This window comes from Piliocolobus tephrosceles, chromosome 11 (genome assembly GCF_002776525.5).
Source record: "Piliocolobus tephrosceles isolate RC106 chromosome 11, ASM277652v3, whole genome shotgun sequence".
In the NCBI taxonomy this organism is placed as follows: domain Eukaryota; kingdom Metazoa; phylum Chordata; class Mammalia; order Primates; family Cercopithecidae; genus Piliocolobus; species Piliocolobus tephrosceles.
This window is the reverse complement of record NC_045444.1, coordinates 65368293-65388801: the sequence shown is the minus strand read 5'-3', so window position 1 is coordinate 65388801 and position 20509 is coordinate 65368293. Positions and strand designations below refer to the sequence as shown.

General features: G+C 37.0%; 1 pseudogene; it reads left to right on the top strand.

Annotated features, from left to right (window-relative positions):
- Positions 1-1100: 1100 nt before the first annotated feature.
- LOC111542851 lies at positions 1101-2247 on the top strand (annotated as a pseudogene).
- Positions 2248-20509: the final 18262 nt, after the last annotated feature.

The following is a 20509-nucleotide window of genomic DNA, read 5'->3' as shown; positions in this document are numbered from 1 at the left end:
GTAGGAGGATTTATTCCTTCTAATTTCAAAGCTTACTACAAAGCAACAGTAATCAAGACAGAGTGGTAGTGGCACTAGGATAGACATACAAATCAATGGAATAGAATTGTGAGTTCATAAATAGACCTGTGTGTCTATGATCAACTGATTTTTGACAATGATGCCAAGAGTATTCAATGAGAAAATAACAGTCTCTTCAACAATTGGTGCCAGTGCCATTCAATAGCTACATGCAGAAGTATGAAGTTAGACCCTTACTTTACATCTTAAAAAAAAAAAATCCAAAATGAATCAAAGACTTAAACATAAGAGCTAAAACTCCTAGAAGTAAACACAGGCATAAATTTTCATGACCTTTTATTTAACAATGATTTCTTATATATGGCACCAAAAGCACAATAAATGAAAGAGAAAAAAGATAAATTTGAATTCCTAAAAATTAAAACTCTTGTATATCAAAGGACACTAACAAGAAAGTGAAAAATCAATCTCCAGAACTGAAGAAAACATTTGCAAATTGTATGTCTAATAAGGATGTAGTACCAATAATACATATTTTAAAATCTCTTCTAGCTCAACAAAGAAAACAGTAGGCAAAAGACATAAATAGATATCTTTTCAAGGAAGATATGCAAATGTCCAACAAGCACATAAAAAAGATGCTCATCATCATTAATTATTAGGAAAATACACATCAAAACTATAAGACACCACATCCATTAGGATAGCTATAATAATAATTTTAAAACAACAAAACATAAGTGTTGGTAAGGATATGGTGAAATTGGAACCCTTGTACTTTGCTGATGAGAATTTAAATGCTGCTGCCACTCTGAACTACAATTTGACAGTTCCTCAATAAATTAAACATAGAATTACCATAGGACCCAGTAAGTAAACTCAGGTTTATACACAAAGTATTTGAAAGCAGATATTCAAACAAAAATGTATAGATGGATGTTCATAGGAGTGCTGTGCACAATAGCCAAAAGGTGGAAACAACTCAAATGACCATTAACAAGTGAGTGGATAAACAAAATAGGGTAGACTGAGCTACCTGCATACACTGTGCAGTGCCAGAGAGATCAACCAGAATCAAGATGTCTGGCACTGAGGAAGCAATTTTTGGAGAGCGTGACAGCCATACTGCTGTTCATGGCAGCTCGGTGTGCTTTGGACAGTGCCAGTGCACAGTAGAAGAGTACCAGGCCATCCAGAAGGCCCTGAGGCAGAGGCTGGGCCCAGAATACATAAGTAACGCATGACTGGAGGAGGCCAGAGGTGTGTTACATTGAGGGTCATTGGGTAATTAATCTGGCCTATGACATGTTTGGTTGCAACGGTGTGGCACACTCCATCACGCAGCAGAATGTGGATTTTGTTGACCTCAACAACGGCAAGTTCTACATGGAAGTCTGTGCATTTATGAGGGTCCAGCTGAAGGACGGTTCATATCATGAAGTTGTGGGTTATGGTGTTAGGGCCTCCAGTCCAAGGCCTTATCTTTGGAGAAGGCAAGGAAGGAGGCAGTGACAGACAGGCTGAAGTGAGCCCTCAGGAGTTTTTGTAATGCACTTGGAAATTGTATTTTGGACAGAGACTACTTGAGGTCACTAAACAAGCTTCCATGCCAGTTGCCTCTTGAAGTGGATTAAACTAAATCAAAGATACAAGATTTTGAACCAGCTGTGGAAGAGGCAAGATACAACAGCTGCCAACTGAATATGACCCTGGGACACCCACAACTTCAAGTGGTGACCTTCCCTTGTGGACCAAGCCACGTTGTGATTCAGGGGGACAAGGATTGCAGCTTTCCGACTTCTGAGCTCATCCACTGTTGGTGAGAGAGGCCACGTACCAGCAGAAGCTCTGGCAAAAGCAGCTGCAGCAGCAGTTCCAGGAGCAGATGAAGAAACAGCAAGTCCACACCTTTTCCCCGTCAGTTGAGAAGAGTGAGGAGACTCTTGGAGACAACTCTGAAATCTGGGATGTGACTCCAGATGCAGGGGATGGTGTGGTCAAGACTTGTCTAGAGAAGAACCACCCCAGACCTCTGACACACCAGCCTTTAACAACCAGGTGGTGACCCAGAACAGGACTCCACACAGCCTATTCTACCAGAAACCACAAGCAAAATCTGGATCTTGAGACCTTCAAACTTACAGCACTGACCAGTGCATAACAGGAAACTGGGAAGCTCATAAGAAGGGCCAGGACATAAAGAAAAGGAAATTGGATCCATCTTAACTGAGCCTCTGACCACATCATTGGACTCTGTCACAAAGGGACTTTGGAAAACTACTTTTTGGTCATGAAATTGTTCATCACTCATGGAGAATTAACTTTATTGCTAAGGATTTATCGTGCTTCATTTTGAACCTCATCAATAGGATCTGACTGAGAGCCTACTGCAGTTAGAGCTGAGCACTTTTTAAAACCTCATCCCACACTCTAGTTGGGAGAGGCTCTGGACAGATGAAACACCTTTTCTTTGGCTTGTGAGGCTTCCCACTATTTATTTCTAACTATTATGTTAACACCGATGGACATTTTAGGAATCACCAATGGCTGCTTGCCCTCAAGCAATATAGGCCGGACTTAGTACTAACCACCTGCCTCTGCAATTACCTACATTCAATTGCTTTGCATAACCTCTGCCTTCTTTCCTTTAGGGCACCAAGCATTTAATATTGTCCACCTTAAGCACTGAGGATCATGACAGGAAAAAGGTTGGAGTAGTGCTTTTTACTGCTTTGTATCAATCCAGGCTACAATCTTCATTTAATATAAATAAACTCACTTATGGGTTTATGACATTAAAAAATAGGGTATATTTATTTAATGGAATATTATTTGCCCTAAGAAAATAAGGTACTGATATATGCTACAACACAGAAGAACTTAAAAACATGGAAGAAGCCAGTCACAAAATACCACAAATTACATGATTTCTTTTATATGAAATGTCCCAAACAGACAAAATTATAGAGACATAAAGTAGATTTGTAATTACTTAGGAATGAGGAGGCTAGGGAATAGGGCCTTGAGAGCTAAAGGGTATGGGGTCCTCTGTGGTGATAAAATGTTATAAATTTGTCTTTGGTGATGGTTGCAGATAGCTGTGGATATACTTAAAAACCATTGAATTATATTCTTTAAAGTAGTGAATTGTGTGCTGTGTTAATTATATCTTAGTAAAGCTATTTTTACAACTTGTAAAGGAAAAAATGGGAGGGCACCAACTGCCGAACACATTGACTAGAAAAAGACCCACATCAGTGCACATCAACAGGAAAAAAGAAGACACTACAATCTCCAGGTAAAAAACTTAGCCTTAGCTTACATTAAAAAGATTGTAGGGTGAGAATGGCATCAGCTTGTAAAAGAGATAGCTTTGTAAGTTAGAAGACAATAGAGTAATCCAAAATAATTGGTGAGGCAAAATAATTTTCAGTCCCACATTTTTATTTGAAAATGAGGACAGAAGGAAGATGTATTCATAGATGCAGAGTATACTTTACCTTCCATGCACCCTTTCAAATGGAATAGACTCCAGTAAAGTCAGCAAGTAAAACAAAAAGAGGAGCCAACCCAATAGTACAGCCAAGAGGAGCCCCAGGTTACTGACTCTGCAGCCCATATTGGAGTGAGAAGGCAGAGAGACCTCAACTGGATATCTCTACGGAGAAGCTATTCAGTAGAATAGTGGATACTATGGAGCATTTTGAAGCACTCGTTGGGCAGTGTGGGGAGAATACATGGATAGCAAGTAGTACACATGGAAAAATTTGACAAGGAAAAAACACTGCTGAAAAGGGGGGAAGTGTATCATAGTATCATATGTATCATAGTATATGTATATACACATATATACACATATGTGTATATACACATATATGTATACATACATATGAGTATATATACACATGTGTATATACACATATATGTATACATACATATGAGTATATATACACGTATGTATATATACACATATATGCACACATATAAATACACATATGTATATGTGTGTACGTATATATGTATATATACACGTGTATATATATGATTTTGCCTCACAATTAATAGTATGTTTATAGTTATAATTAATTGACATTAGATATGGATTTAATTTTAAAAATACTGATATATACTAGGCAATGGGAGGAGAAGGGGTAAGATGGTATAAGGGAGCCAAATGCCTAAAATGAATAACTTGAGAAAATAAGTATGTTTGTGATTTAGGAACAAGGACTTGAGAATAGAAGAAACCACTAAAAAAAGTCAAAAAATTGTCTTTGGGGAGAGGGGCATGAAGGGTCTGGGACTTATTTTTCATTTTAAGTTTACAGTACTTTTTAATTTTTCAACTATCTCCATGTATTATTGATTTTTATTTCATAAATACTTCAAAAACAACACAATTGAAAAGGTGATGGGGTCAGGCACAGTGGCTCATGCCTGTAATCCCAAAATTTTGGGAGGCGGAGGCAGGTGGATCACCTGAGGTCAGAAGGTCGAGACCATCCTGGCTAACAAGGTGAAGCCCCATCTCTATGAAAAATACAAAAATTAGCTGGGCGTGGTGGTGGGCACCTGTAATCCCAGCTACTTGGGAGGCTGAAGCAGGAAAATCTCTTGAACCCGGGAGGCAGGGGTTATAGTGAGCCGAGATCAAGCCATTGCACTCCAGCCTGGGCAACAGAGTGAGACTCCATCTCAAAAAAAAAAAAAAAAAAAAAAAAGGTGATATACAAATCTTTTGATACCTATTTCACTAACCTGAGCTTTGTATTAGAGCTACGAAGACAAGCTACATTGACAGACTCATTTGGTTGGTGTCTACACAGACAAATTTCTAAACACTTAAGGACAAAATGCTTTTGTTGATGCCAGCATTATAATTTCATTGAGTATATATAGTTAACGTCTTATTTAATTTCACTAGTTCCTTTTCTGTATTTCTCTGACAAGATTCTAATTTAATATTTGTATAATTGCTGGCTCTGCTAGCAAAGCACCTGTGCACTCCGTAGTTAAGAGGGTCCTGATAATTTGTTAGCTCTCTTGAAATCTTGTGGATTTTTAGACACACAAATCCTACTTTTAAGAAATCATCGAAGTAATCCTCAATAGACCAGGAATTCAGGTCAGAAAATACTTTAAATCCCTCAGACAGAAAAAGCTGTAAATCCTTTAGGTTACTTTGGAGGATCTGAAGTGGGATGATATGTTTAATTTTGTGAATTATGTGGCAAAATTAGAGTCACTTGGCAAATTCTTGCCATGATGCTACACTCCAGGGAGAGGAAGTCCATGCATGCTACATTATATTCCTGGGAAAACACAAAAAAATAATGATTTCTTTCCATTATGCTGATCCCTTCAACATTCTGTTCCCCAGAAACTTCTGTAAAAAAACAGTTGCCCTCTGGATAAATGACCAGACGAAAACAATTTGGCCAAAAAGTTTTGAAATCAATACTTCTCATCTTTTCACCTCTAACTCCTCAGTTCTTTTAAGCTATCTTAACCCAGGTGTTCTCAAGAAAGAACTTTTCTTGAATCCAACACTGATTTTGTTGTTGTTGTTATTCTATATGATTGACTGACTTTTTTCCACTCAACTTACTTGGCTGTCTGATTATGGAAAGTAAAGCAACTCTTGATCTGGTTACCTGCTTGCCTAACCTCTATGTAAGAAACCTTAATGGAACCTGAATTTGCTTGTTTTTTTTTTTTTTTTTTTTTGAGACAGAGTCTCGCTCTGTCACCCAGGCTAAAGTGCAATGGCTCAATATTAGTTCACTGCAACCTCCGCCTCCCAGGTTCAAGCAATTCTCCTGCCTCAGCCTTCTGAGTAGCTGGGATTACAGGCACCCACCACCATACTCAGCTAATTTTTGGGTTTTTTTGTTTGTTTGTTTGTTTGTTTAGTAGTGGCAGGGTTTCACCATGTTGATCAGACTAGTCTCGAACTCCTGACCTCAGGTGATCCACCCTCCTCAGCCTCCCAAAGTGCTGAGATTACAGGCGTGAACTACTGCACCTGGCTGTCATTCATTTTTAAGTATTATTTATTTAAGAAATACTCCATGCATACACACAAGCCTCAGGGATGTACCCTGGATTCTAGCTGAACTAAAAATTTAAAAATAATTTGTGGTCACAAAATGCATATTGGTCCATCTGTATTCCATAAGGGCCTATCTTACCCATCCTCCTTCACTACATCCTTGCCCAGGGCTCTCCCTCCCACTAGATGGGGACACACAAATGATCCTTCTGTAACTTCTGCCATCTAAATGCCTCATGCTGGAGACCTTCCTCGGTTCCTTCCATGACCTTACTCTCGGCTTCATTAAGGACTGAAAAAGAAAAAGAAAGCCAAAGCAATAAACAGTAGCCAAGAAAAGTTTGCTTAGCCTCCTTTGTTGTCTCTGCCCAATTTTAATTTGGTAATAATTTGTAGGGAACAGATAAAGTCAGGGCCAGTCTTTCCTTGATGATTTTAAGGAAACAAAAAGCACTGATCTTGAAGTTCAGTCCCGGGATGTGTCTACTCTGCATTGGCAACTACCATGTCCTTGGGCAAGCCACTTAACCCTTCTGATTTTATTTATGAGACAATAATCATATCATAATTGTTATTTTTCTTTTTTTAACTTTTAGTTTCAGGAGTACATGTGCAGGTTTGTTATATAGATAACTTGCGTGCCACAAGGGTTTAATGTACAGATTATTCCATGACACAGGAAATAAGTCTAGTACCCAATATGTACTTTTTTATCCTCACCCTCCTCCCAACTCTACCCTCAAGTAGGCTCCAGCATCTATTTTTCTACTCTGTGTCAATGTATACTCAATGTTTAGCTCCCACTTATAAGTGAGAACATGCAGTATTTAGTTTTCTGTTCCTGAATTAGTTCACTTAGGATAGTGGCCTCCAGCTCCACTCATGTTGCTGCAAAGGATAGGATCAGCATAGTATTCCATGGTATATATGTACTACACTTTTTTAATCCAGTCTACCACTGATGGGCATTTAGATTGATTCCATGTCTCTGCTATTGTGAATAATGCTGCAGTGAACATACACGTGCATGTGTCTTTATGATAGAACAATATATATTCCTTTGGATATATATCCAGTAATGGGAAATGTACCCAAATGGTAGTTCTGTTTTAAGTTCTTTGAGAAATCTCCAAAGTGCTTTCAATAGTGGCTGAAATAATTTACATTCCCATTAATAGTGTGTAAGCATTCCTTCCCTTTTCTTCACAACCTTGACAGCATCTGTTATTTTTTGACTTTTTAATACTAGCCATTCTGACTGGTGTGAGATGGCATCTCATTGTGGTTTTGATTTGCATTTCTCTAGTGATTAGTAATGTTGAGCATTTTTCATATGCTTATTGGTCATTTGTATGTCTTCTTTTGAAAGTGCCTGTTCATGTCCTTTGCTCACTTTTTAATAGGGTTGCTTGGTTTTTGCTTATTAATTTATTTAGGTTTCTTATAGATTTTGGATATTATACCTTTCTCAGATGCATAATTTAAACATATGTTCTCTCATTCTATGGGTTGTTTACTCTGTTGATAGTTTCTTTTGCTGTGCAGAAGCTCTTTAGTTTAATTAGGTCCCACTTTTCAATTTTCGTTTTTGTTGCAATTGCTTTTGACATTTTTGTCATGGAATCTTTGCCAGGGCCTATGTTCAGAATGGTATTTCCTAGGTTTTATCCAATGATTTTTATAGTTTCATGTTGTACACTCAAGTCTTGAATTGATTTTGTATATGATGTAAAAAGGCATTGATTTGAATCCATCTTGAATTGATTTTGCGTATGATGTAAAAAAGATATCCAGTTTCGGTCTTCTGTATATAGCTAGGCTGTTATCACGGTACCATTTATTGAATAAGAAGTCCTTTCCCTGTTGCTTTTGTTGACTTTGTCAAAGATCAGATGGTTTTAGGTTTGTGGCTTTATTTCTGGGCACTCTGTGCTGTTCCATTGGTCTATGTGTCTGTTTTTGTACCAGTAACATAGTGTTTTGGTTACTGTTGCCTTACAGTACAGATTTTGGTATCAGAATGATGCTGGCCTCATAGAATAAGATAGAAAGGAGTCCCTCCTCCTCAATTTTTTGGAATAGTTTTAGTAGGAATGGTACCAGTTCTCTTTTACATGTCTGATAGAATTCAGCTATGAATCTGTCTGATCCTGGGCTTTTTCTGATTGACAGGCTTCTTATTACTTGAAACTTGTTATTGGTCTGTGTTGTGGGAAGTCAGGGACCCCAAATGGAGGGACTGGCTGAAGCCATGGCAAAAAAACATAAATTGTGAAGATTTCATGGACATTTATTAGTTCCCCAAATTAATACTTTTATAATTTCTTATGCCTGTCTTTACTGCAATCTATGAACATAAATTGTGAAGATTTCATGGACACTTATCACTTCCCCAGTCAATACCCTTGTGATTTCCTATGGCTGTCTTTAATCTCTTAATCCTGTCATCTTCATAAGCTGAGGAGGATGTATGTCACCTCAGGACCCTGTGATGATTGGTTAACTGCACAAATCGTTTGTAGAGAATGTGTGCTTGAACAATATGAAATCTGGGCACCTTGAAAAAAGAACAGGATAACAGCAATGTTCAGGGAACATGGAAGATAACCTTAAACTATGACTTCCAATGAGCCAGGCGGAACACAGCCATATTTCTCTTCTTTCAAAAGCAAATAGGAAAACTATCACTGAATTCTTTTTCTTAGCAAGGAACATCCCTGAGAAAGAGAATGTGCCTCTGAGGGTAGGCCTCTAAAATGGCTGCTTTAGGGGCAGCTGTCTTTTACAGTCAAAAACAAAGGGATGAAATAAGTCCCGGTCTCCTGTAGCACTCCCATGCTTATTAGGACGAGGAAATTCCCACCTAATAAATTTTGGTCAGACAGGTTGTCTGCTCTCAAACCCTGTCTCCTGATAAGATGTTATTAATGACAATGCATGCCTGGAACTTCATTAGCAATTTTAATTTCACCCTGTCCGGTGGTCCTATGATCTCGCCCTGCCTCCATTCGCTTTGTGATACTTTATTACCTTGTGAAGCATGTGATCTCTGTGACCCACACCCTATTCATACACTCCCTCCCCTTTTGAAAATCGCTAATAAAAACTTGCTGATTTTATGGCTCAGGGAGCACCACAGAACCTGCTGACATGTGATGTCTCCCCTGGACACCCAGCTTTAAAATCTCTCTCTTTTGTACCCTTTCCCTTTATTTCTCAGACCAGCCAATGCTTAGGGAAATACAAAAGAACCCACACTGAATATCGGAGGTGGGATTTCCCCCAGTAGGTCTGTTCAGATTTTCACTGTCTTTCTGGTTAATCTTGGGAGGTCGTGTTTCCAGGAATTTATCTATTTCTTCTAGTTTTCCAGTTCGTGTGCAAAGCAGTGCTTGTAATAGTCTCTGAAGGGTTTTTGTATTTCTGTGGGGTCAATGGTAATGTGCCTTTTGTCATTTCTGATTGTGTTTATTTGGATCTTCTGTCTTTTTTTTTTTTTTCTTTATTAGTCTAGCTAGTGGTTTATCGGCTTTTTTTTTTTAAGAAAAAGTCTTGCCCTGTCACCTAGGCTGGAGTTCAGTGGTGCAATCTCGGCTCACTGCAACCTCCACCTTCTAGGTTCAAGCAATTCTTGTGCCTCAGCCTCCTGCTAGGTGGGATTACAGGCATACACCACCAAGCCCAGCTAAAATTTTTTGTATTTTTTAGTAGAGATGGAGTTTCACCATGTTGGCCAGGCTGGACTTGAACTACTGGCCTCAAGTGATCCTTCCTCCTTGGCCTCCCAAAGTGCTAGGATTACAAGCATGAGTCACTGCATCTGGCCTGTCAGTCTTATTTACTCCTTCAAAGTACCAACTTCTGGTTTTGTTGGATCTTTTGGAATGGCTTTTTGCATCTAAATTTCATGCAGTACAGCTCTGGTTTTGGTTATTTCTTGTCTTTTGATAGCTTTGGGGTTGGTTTGCTCTTGTTTCTCTAGTGCCTCCAATTGTGATGTTGCATTGTTAATTTTAGATCTTTTTAACCTTTTGATGTCAACATTTAATGCTATAAACTTTTAACACTGCTTATCTGTGTCCCAGAGATTCTGGCATGTTGTATCTTTGTTCTCATTAGGCTCAAAGAATTTCTTGATTTCTGCCTTAATTTTAGTATTTACCCAGAAGTCCCTTAGGAGGACTTATAAGACTTCTGAATGTAATTGTGTGATTTTGAGCGACCTTCTTGGTATTTATTTCTAATTTTATTGCACTGTAGTCTGAGAGCATTGTTGATATGATTTCGTTTTTTTTTTTTTTTTTTTTTTAATTTGCTGAGAATGATTTTCTGGCCTATTTTGTGGTCAATTTTAGAGTATGTGCCATGTGCAGATGAGAAGAGTGTATTTACTGTTGTTTTCGAGTGAAGGGTTCTGAGGATGTCTATTGGTTACATTTGGTCAAGTGTTGCGTTTAGGTCCCGAATATCTTTGTTAGTCTTCTGCCTGAGTCATCTGTCTAATACAGTCAGTGGGGTGTTGAAGACTCCCACTATTATTGTGGGGTTATCTAAGTCTCTTCAGAGGTCTCTGATAACTTATTTTATTTTATAAATCCAAGTGTTCTTGTGTTAGGTGCACCTTGAATTCCTCATGGACAAGTCATTTCCACAAAACCCTTATACCCATCCCCTCTGCCCCAAGATTTGGCCAAAGGATCTTTTGTTAAAGCAGAGAAAAAAACACAGTTTTTCAAGTCAGTAGATTATTTCCTCTAAATCTTCAGCACAATATCCAGTTATGAAACTGATATGCCAAAATGTTTATAGGGAGTAATAACTGGTTGGTGAAAATTCAAGAGTTTTTTCGGTTTTGGTTTGGTTGTTTTGCTTATTCATGCCTGTCTCATTGTTTTAACTCCTTTTTACAATCAACACATATTATTTTATAAGAGAAAATAACTCAAAAGCTTTTTAATAATTTTAAGACAAAGAATAGAAGGGAGATAGAAAATGGTAAACTTAGACTCAGGAAATCTAGCTCCATTATTGCTAAAATAATGCTTTTAATTAATAGGGAAGGTATTAAAATATATTGACTTTATTATAAACCCAGATTTTCTTCTCACTTGGGCTTACTTAAAGGAACCAGAAATCCTTGGAGAAACTGCTAATTCTAGAATGGAACCAAGGTAGATTCAAGATGAGGCTAAAACGTACTGTTATACCAGAGTGTGAAAAACAATGCGGCATGTCACAAGGACACTGGTGCCAAATTGAAGAACCAAATGTTTGGAGAAATTGATTATCAAAATAATTAAGTAATAAATTATAAGTCATTGAAAAAATAGTAATGTATTTGTTCTTACTTATCTAAATATACAGGAGAAAGAGAAGCTCAGGCTTACAGTAGAAGGAAGAGTGTCAATTGGTAAATTCAAGAGTCCAGGGATTGGAAAATCATCATTCTGTGATTTTATAATAAAAATTACATCAGGCAAAAATTATCAGTGCATATTAAATCTGGTGAAGAGAATTTTTATGCGGTTGGTATAAAAGCATGTCCATGCAGACTGCTTAGTGGTTGTAATGAGAAAAAAGCTATGATTATTAATAAATATTAGACAAATCACACAACATCTTGAAAGAGTGTTCTCATCTATGAGGGATAGATGTACATCATGTGCCTACATTTGTGATGCACAGGAGGGCACGTCATCTAAGAAGAAAGAATAATGTGAATCAAATCATGGGGACACATCAGAGAAGCAAATCATGTGGAAATATCTACTAATCCCAAATGAAAATATTTCATTTAGACAAGGGAGGGAAATGACTGTACATTTAAAATTTTATTTTTTATTTTTTATTTTATGTTAATATATCATTGTACATATTTTGCAGTACATGTGATGTTTTGGTACATTTATATAATGTGTAATAATCAAATCAGGGTATGTGTGGTACCCATTACCTGCAACATTTATCTTTGTGTTGTGAACATTATAATTATTTTTGTCTAGCTATTTTGAAATAGACAATAAATTATTAACTATAATTTCCCTGATGTATTATAGAATCCTAAAACTTCTTATTTCTATTTAATTGTATTATTGTTCTGTACCTATTAGCCAACATCTCTTCATCTTTCCCTGCCCCCTTCCTTTCCAGCCTTTGGTAGCCATCATTCTACACTCTACCGCCATGAGATCCACATTTTTAGCTCCCGTATATGAGTGAGAACATTCTGGATTTGTCTTTCCGTGCCGGTTTATTTAACTTAATAGCCTCTGGTTCCATCCATGTCACTGCAAATGACAAGATTTCATTTGTTTTTACAGTTGAATAATATTCTATTGGGTATATATCACATTTGTTTTATGCATTCATCCATTGATGGACACTTAGGTTGATTCTGTATCTTGGTTATTGTGGGTAGTGCTGCTGTAAACATGAGAGTAAAGATATCTCTTCAATATCCTTGTTTTCTTTCTTTTAAATATATAATCAGTGTGGGATTGCTGGATTATATGGTAGTTCTATTTTTAGTCTTTTGAGGAACTTCCATACTGTGTTTGGTAATGGATATACTACTTTACATTCGCATCAATAGTGTACAAGTATACCTCTCTCTGCATGTCCTTGCCAGCATTTGTCATGTTTTGTCTTTTTTATAACTATTCTACCAGGGGTGAGATAATATGTCATTGTGGTTTTGATTTGCCTTTCCCTAATTATTAGTGATGTTGAGCATTTTTTCATATACTCATTCACCATTTGTATGTTGTCTTTTGAGAAATGTCTATTTGGATCTTTTGCTCATTTTTATATCAGGTTATTTGTTTTCATGCTATTGAATTGAATTCCTTATGTATTCTGGTTTTAATCCCTTGTCAGATAGAGAGTTGCAAATACTTTCTCCTCTTCTGTAGGTTGTTTCTTCATTTTGTTGTTTGCTTTTTAACTTGATGTAATTACATTTGTCTATTTTGCTTTAGTTGCCTGTGTTTTTGAAGTCTTACCCAAAATTTCTCTCTTACACCAATGTCCTATAGCATTTCCTTAATGTCATTCTCTAGTGATTTCATAGTTTCTGGCCTTACATTTAAGTATTTAATCCATCTTGAGTTGATATTTCTATATGATGAACGGTAGGGATCTCACTTCATCCTTCTGCATATGAATATCCAGTTTTCCCAGCATCATTTACTACAGAGTGTTCTTTCCCCAATATACGTTCTTGATGCCTTTGTTGAAATGAGTTGGCTATTCATGCATGGATTTATTTCTGGTTTCTCCAGTATATTCCATTGGTCTATGGGTCTGTTTTTAGGCCAGCACCATGCTGTTTTGTTTACTATAGCTTTGTAGTATTAATAGAATATGAAAAAGATAATGTGATGCCTCCAGCTTCGTATTTTTGCTTAGGATTGCGTTAGCTATTTGGGGTCTTCTGTAGTTCCGTAAGTGTTTTATAACTTTTTTTTATTCTGTGAAGAATTTCATTTGTATTTTGATAGAGATTTCTTTGAATCTGTAAATTACATACTATAGACATTTTAATAATATTAATTCCTCCACTTCTTGAATATAGCACATCTTTCCATTTTTTCTGTGTATCCGCTTCAGTTCTTTTCATTAGTGTTTTACAGTTTTTCCTTGTAGAGGTCTTTCACCTCTTTGGTTAAATTTATTTATAGGTATTTGTTTTTGTAGCTGTTGTAAATGGAATTGTTCCTTTATTCCTGTCCCTGATTGATCACTATTAGAGTATAGAAACATTACTGATTTTTATATGTTGATTTTGTGGCCTGAAACTTTACTAAATTCATTTATCAACTCTGAGAGTTTTCTTGGTGGAGATCTTAGTTTTTTCTAAATATAAAATCCTGTCATTGCAAACAGAGATAACTTCATTTCTTCCTTTCCAATTTGGATGCCCTTAATTTCTTTCTCTTGCCTAATTGATCTGGCTAGAACATCCAGTACTATGTTGAATCAAAGTGGTGAAAGGGTTTCCTTGTCTTATTCCAGATATTTTTTCCCATTCAGTATTATATTAGCTGTGATCTTGATATATATGACCTTTATCATGTTGATGTATGTTCCTTTTATACCCAATTTGTTGAGGATTTTTAATTACAAAAGGATATTAATTCTATTAAATGCTTTTTTATCTTCTATTGAAATGATCATATGGTTTCTGCCCTTGATTCTGTTGATGTGATGTATCATATTTATTGATTTGCATATGTTAATCCATTCTTGCATCCCTTGGATGAATCCCACTTGATCATGGTGAATAATATTTTTAATGTATTGTTAAATTGAGTTTGCTAATATTTTGTTGAGGATTTTTATATCTATATTCATCAGGGATATTGGACTGTAGTTTTCTGAGTTTGGAACTATTCCCTCCTATTCAATTATTTGAAATAGTTTGAGTAGAACTGGTATTAGTTCTATCTTAAATACTTGGTAGAATTCAGCAGTAAGTCCATCAGGTCCTGTACTTTTCTTTGATGGCAGACTATTTATTATAACTCTTATATCATTACTCATTATTGCTCTGTTCAGTTTTTCTGTATCTTCCTGATTCAGTATTGGTAGGTTGCATGTGACCAGGAATTTATCCATTTAGTCTAGGTTTTCCAATTTGTTGGCATATAATTGTTCACAATAATCTCTAATAATCCCTTACATTTCAGTGGTATCAGTTGCAATGTTTTATCTTTTTTCATTTTATTTATTTGGCTAAAGGATTTTTGATTTTATCTTTTCAAAAAATCAACTTTTCATTTTGTTGATTTTTTTAGTCTCAATTTCATTTATTTCAGCTCTGGCGTTTATTATTTCTTTTTTTTCTACTAATTTTGAGTTTAGTTTGATCTTGCTTTTTTAGTTCCTTGGGGTTTATTGTTAGGTTGCTTGAGTCTTTCTATTTTTTTATATAAGCATTTATTGCTGTAAACTTCCCTCTTAAGACTGCTTTTTTTTGTAATATGGTTTGGATGTTTGTTTCCTCCAAATGTCATATTAAAATATAATCCCAGCCTGGTGCAGTGACTCATGCCTGTAATTCCAGCACTTTGGGAGGCCTAGGCGGGTGGATCTTGAGGTTAGGAGATCAAGATCATCCTGACCAGTGTGGTGAAACCCCGTCTCTACTAAAAATACAAAAATAAGCTGGGCATGGTGGCACATGCCTGTAGTCCCAGCTACTCAGGAGGCTGAGGCAGGAGAATTGCTTGAACCCAGGAGGTGGAGGTTGCAGTGAACCAAGATAGTGCTACTGCACTCCAGCCTGGCAACAGAGGGAGACTCCATCTCAAAAAAAATATGTATGTGTGTGTGTATACATATATACACACACACATACATAATATAGAGAATATATATATATATATAATCACCTCCTAGTGTTGGAGGTGGGGCCTTGTAGGAGGTGTTTGGATTTCGAGGGCAGTTCCCCCATGAATGGCTTAGCACCATCCCCTAGGCAATGAGTGAGTTCTTGCTTTGGTAGTTCACATGAGATCTGGTTGTTTTAAAAAGCATGGCACCTGCCCCCTCTCTCTTGCTCCCATTCTTGCCATGAGACATGCTGGCTCCATTGCCTCTGCCATGATTGTAAGCCCCCTGAGGCCCTTACAAGAAGCAGATGCCACCATCACATTGCCTGTATTATATGCAGAGCCATGAGCCAATTAAACCTCTTTTCTTTATAACTTACGCAGACTCAGATATTTCTTTATTGCAATGTAAGAACAGACTAATGTATGCTGTTTCCCATAGGTTTTTGAGATGTTGTATTTCATTTTCACTTCTTTCAGTAAATTTTTAAATTATATTCTTAACTTTGAAATTGACTCACTGGTCATTCAGGAGTATGTTGTTTAATTTCCATAAATTTATACAGTTTCCAGTGTTCCTCTTGTTATTGATTTTTACTTTTATTCCATTGTTTTAAGAAAAGATATTTAATAGGATTTCAACGTTTGTGGATTTGTTGAGACTTGTTTCGGGGCCTAACATATGATCTATGCTAGAGAATGTTCCATGTGCTGATGAAAAAATGTATACTCTGCAGCAGTTGGATAAAATGTTCTGTACACGTCTATTAGGTCTATTTGGTCTACAATATAGTTTAACACCAATGTTTCTTTGTTGATTTTCTGCTTTGAATGACCCATCCATTGCTGAAAGTGGGAATATTAAAGTTCCCCAATATTATTGTATTGTATTCTTTCTCTTCCTTTAGATCTATTAATGTTTGCTCTGTATAGTTGAGTATTCCAGTGTTGGGTATATATATATGTATACATATTTACTATTATATGCTTTTGCTAAATTTTATAATGACGTTTTTATCTCTTTTTACAGCTTTTCACATAAGGCTTATTTGATCTAGTATAAATATAGCTATTCCTGCTCTTGTTTTACTTACATTTACATGGACTATCTTTTTCCCCATCTGAGACATTGGGGTTTTCTAAATATACAATGGTGTCATCTGCAAACAGAGACAATTTGACTTCCTCTTTTCCTAATGAAATACACTTTATTTCTTTCTCTTTCCTGATTGTCCTGGCCAGAACTTCCAATACTATGTTGAATAGGAGTGGTGAGAGAGGGCATCCTTGTCTTGTGCTGGTTTTCAAATGGAATGCTTCCAGTTTTTGACCATTCAGTATGATATTGGCTTTGGGTTTGTCATGAATAGCTGTTATTATTTTGAGATACATTCCATCAATACTTAGTTTATTGAGTGTTTTTAGCGTGAAAGGCTGTTGAATCTTGTTGAAGACCTTTTCTGCATCCATTAAGATAATCATGTGGTTTTTGTTGTTGGTTCTGTTTGTATAATGGATTACATTTATTGATTTGCATATGTTGAACCAGCATTGGATCCCAGGGATAAAGCCAACTAGATCGTGGTGAATAAGCTTGTTGATGTGCTGCTGGATTTGGTTTGCCAGTATTTTATTGAGGATTTTTGCATCAATGTTCATCAGGGATATTGGCCTAAAATTCTTTTTTGTGTTGTTGTCTTTCTGACAGGCTTCGGTATCAGGATGATGTTGGCCTCATAAAATGAGTTAGGGAGGATTCCCTCTTTTTCTTTTTTTCTTTTTTTTTTTTTGGTTAAACATTTTATTTATTTATTTATTTTATTATACTTTAAGTTCTAGGGTACATGTGCATAACATGCAGGTTTGTTACATATGTATACTTGTGCCATGTTGGTGTGCTGCACCCATCAACTCGTCAGCACCCATCAATTCGTCATTTATATCAGGTATAACTCCCCAGTGCAATCCCTCCCCCCTCCCCCCTCCCCATGATAGGCCCCACTGTGTGATGTTCCCCTTCCCGAGTCCAAGTGAGCTCATTGTTCAGTTCCCACCTATGAGTGAGAACATGCGGTGTTTGGTTTTCTGTTCTTGTGATAGTTTGCTAAGAATGATGGTTTCCAGCTGCATCCATGTCCCCACAAAGGACGCAAACTCATCCTTTTTTATGGCTGAATAATATTCCATGGTGTATATGTGCCACATTTTCTTAATCCAGTCTGTCACAGATGGACATTTGGGTTGATTCCAAGACTTTGCTATCGTGAATAGTGCCGCAATAAACATACATGTGCATGTGTCTTTATAGCAGCATGATTTATAATCCTTTGGGTATATACCCAGTAGTGGGATGGCTGGGTCATATGGTACATGTAGTTCTAGATCCTTAAGGAATCGCCATACTGTTTTCCATAATGGTTGAACTAGTTTACAATCCCACCAACAGTGTAAAAGTGTTCCTATTTCTCCACATCCTCTCCAGCACCTGTTGTTTCCTGACTTTTGAATGATTGCCATTCTAACTGGTGTGAGATGGTATCTCATTGTGGTTTTGATTTGCATTTCTCTGATGGCCAGTGATGATGAGCATTTTTTTCATGTGTCTGTTGGCTGTATGAATGTCTTCTTTTGAGAAATGTCTGTTCATATCCTTTGCCCACTTTTGGATGGGGTTGTTTGTTTTTTTCTTGTATATTTGTTTGAGTTCTTTGTAGATTCTGGAAAGTAGCCCTTTGTCAGATGAGTAGATTGCAAAAATTTTCTCCCATTCTGTAGGTTGCCTGTTCACTCTGATGGTAGTTTCTTTTGCTGTGCAGAAGCTCTTTAGTTTAATGAGATCCCATTTGTCAATTTTGGCTTTTGCTGCCGTTGCTTTTGGTGTTTTAGACATGAAGTCCTTGCCCATGCCTATGTCCTGAATGGTACTACCTAGGTTTTCTTCTAGGGTTTTTATGGTATTAGGTCTAACATTTAAGTCTCTAATCCATCTTGAATTAATCTTCGTATAAGGAGTAAGGAAAGGATCCAGTTTCAGCTTTCTACTTATGGCTAGCCAATTTTCCCAGCATCATTTATTAAATAGGGAGTCCTTTCCCCATTTCTTGCTTCTCTCGGGCTTGTCAAAGATCAGATGGCTGTAGATATGTGGTATTATTTCGGAGGACTCTGTTCTGTTCCATTGGTCTATATCTCTCTTTTGGTACCAGTACCATGCTGTTTTGGTTACTGTAGCCTTGTAGTATAGTTTGAAGTCAGGTAGCATGATGCCTCCAGCTTTGTTCTTTTGATTTAGGATTGTCTTGGCAATGCAGGCTCTTTTTTGGTTCCATATGAACTTTAAAGCCTTTTTTTCCAATTCTGTGAAGACACACATTGGTAGCTTGATGGGGACGGCATTGAATCTATAAATAACCTTGGGCAGTATGGCCATTTTCACGATATTGATTCTTCCTATCCATGAGCATGGTATGTTCTTCCATTTGTTTGTGTCCTCTTTGATTTCACTGAGCAGTGGTTTGTAGTTCTCCTTGAAGAGGTCCTTTACATCCCTTGTAAGTTGGATTCCTAGGTATTTTATTCTCTTTGAAGCAATTGTGAATGGAAGTTCATTCCTGATTGGCTCTCTGCTTGTCTGTTACTGGTGTATAAGAATGCTTGTGATTTTTGCACATTAATTTTGTATCCTGAGACTTTGCTGAAGTTGCTTATCAGCTTAAGGAGATTTTGGGCTGAGACGATGGGGTTTTCTAAATATAAAATCATGTCATCTGCAAACAGGGACAATTTGACTTCTTCTTTTCCTAACTGAATACCCTTGATTTCTTTCTCTTGCCTGATTGCCCTAGCCAGAACTTCCAACACTATGTTGAATAGGAGTGGTGAGAGAGGGCATCCCTGTCTTGTGCCAGTTTTCAAAGGGAATTTTTCCAGTTTTTGCCCATTCAGTATGATATTGGCTGTGGGTTTGTCATAAATAGCTCTTATTATTTTGAGGTACTTTCCATCAATACCGAATTTATTGAGCATTTTTAGCATGAAGGGCTGTTGAATTTTGTCAAAAGCCTTTTCTGCATCTATTGAGATAATCATGTGGTTCTTGTCTTTGGTTCTGTTTATATGCTGGATTACGTTGATTGATTTGCGAATGTTGAACCAGCCTTGCATCCCAGGGATGAAGCCCACTTGATCGTGGTGGATAAGCTTTTTGATGTGCTGCTGAATCCAGTTTGCCAGTATTTTATTGAGGATTTTTGCATCGATGTTCATCAGGGATATTGGTCTAAAATTTTCTTTTTTTGTTGTGTCTCTGCCAGGCTTTGGTATCAGGATGATGTTGGCCTCATAAAATGAATTAGGGAGGATTCCCTCTTTTTCAATTGAGTGGAATAGTTTCAGAAGGAATGGTACCAGCTCCTCTTTGTACCTCTGGTAGAATTCAGCTGTGAATCCATCTGGTCCTGGACTTTTTTTGGTTGGTAGGCTATTAATTGTTGCCTCAATTTCAGAGCCTACTATTGGTCTATTCAGGGATTCAACTTCTTCCTGGTTTAGTCTTGGAAGAGTGTACGTGTCCAGGAAATTATCCATTTCTTCTAGATTTTCTAGTTGATTTGCGTAGAGGTGTTTATAGTATTCTCTGATGGTAGTTTGTATTTCTGTGGGGTCAGTGGTGATATCCCCTTTATCATTTTTAATTGCGTCTATTTGATTCTTCTCTCTTTTCTTCTTTATTAGTCTTGCTAGCGGTCTGTCGATTTCGTTGATCTTTTCAAAAAACCAACTCCTGGATTCATTGATTTTTTGGAGGGTTTTTTGTGTCTCTATCTCCTTCAGTTCTGCTCTGATCTTAGTTATTTCTTGCCTTCTGCTAGCTTTTGAATGTGTTTGCTCTTGCCTCTCTAGTTCTTTTAATTGTGATGTTAGAGTGTCAATTTTAGATCTTTCCTGCTTTCTCTTGTGGGCACTTAGTGCTATAAATTTCCCTCTACATACTGCTTTAAATGTGTCCCAGAGATTCTGGTATGTTGTATCTTTGTTCTCATTGGATTCAAAGAACATCTTTATTTCTGCTTTCATTTCGTTATGTACCCAGTAGTCATTCAGG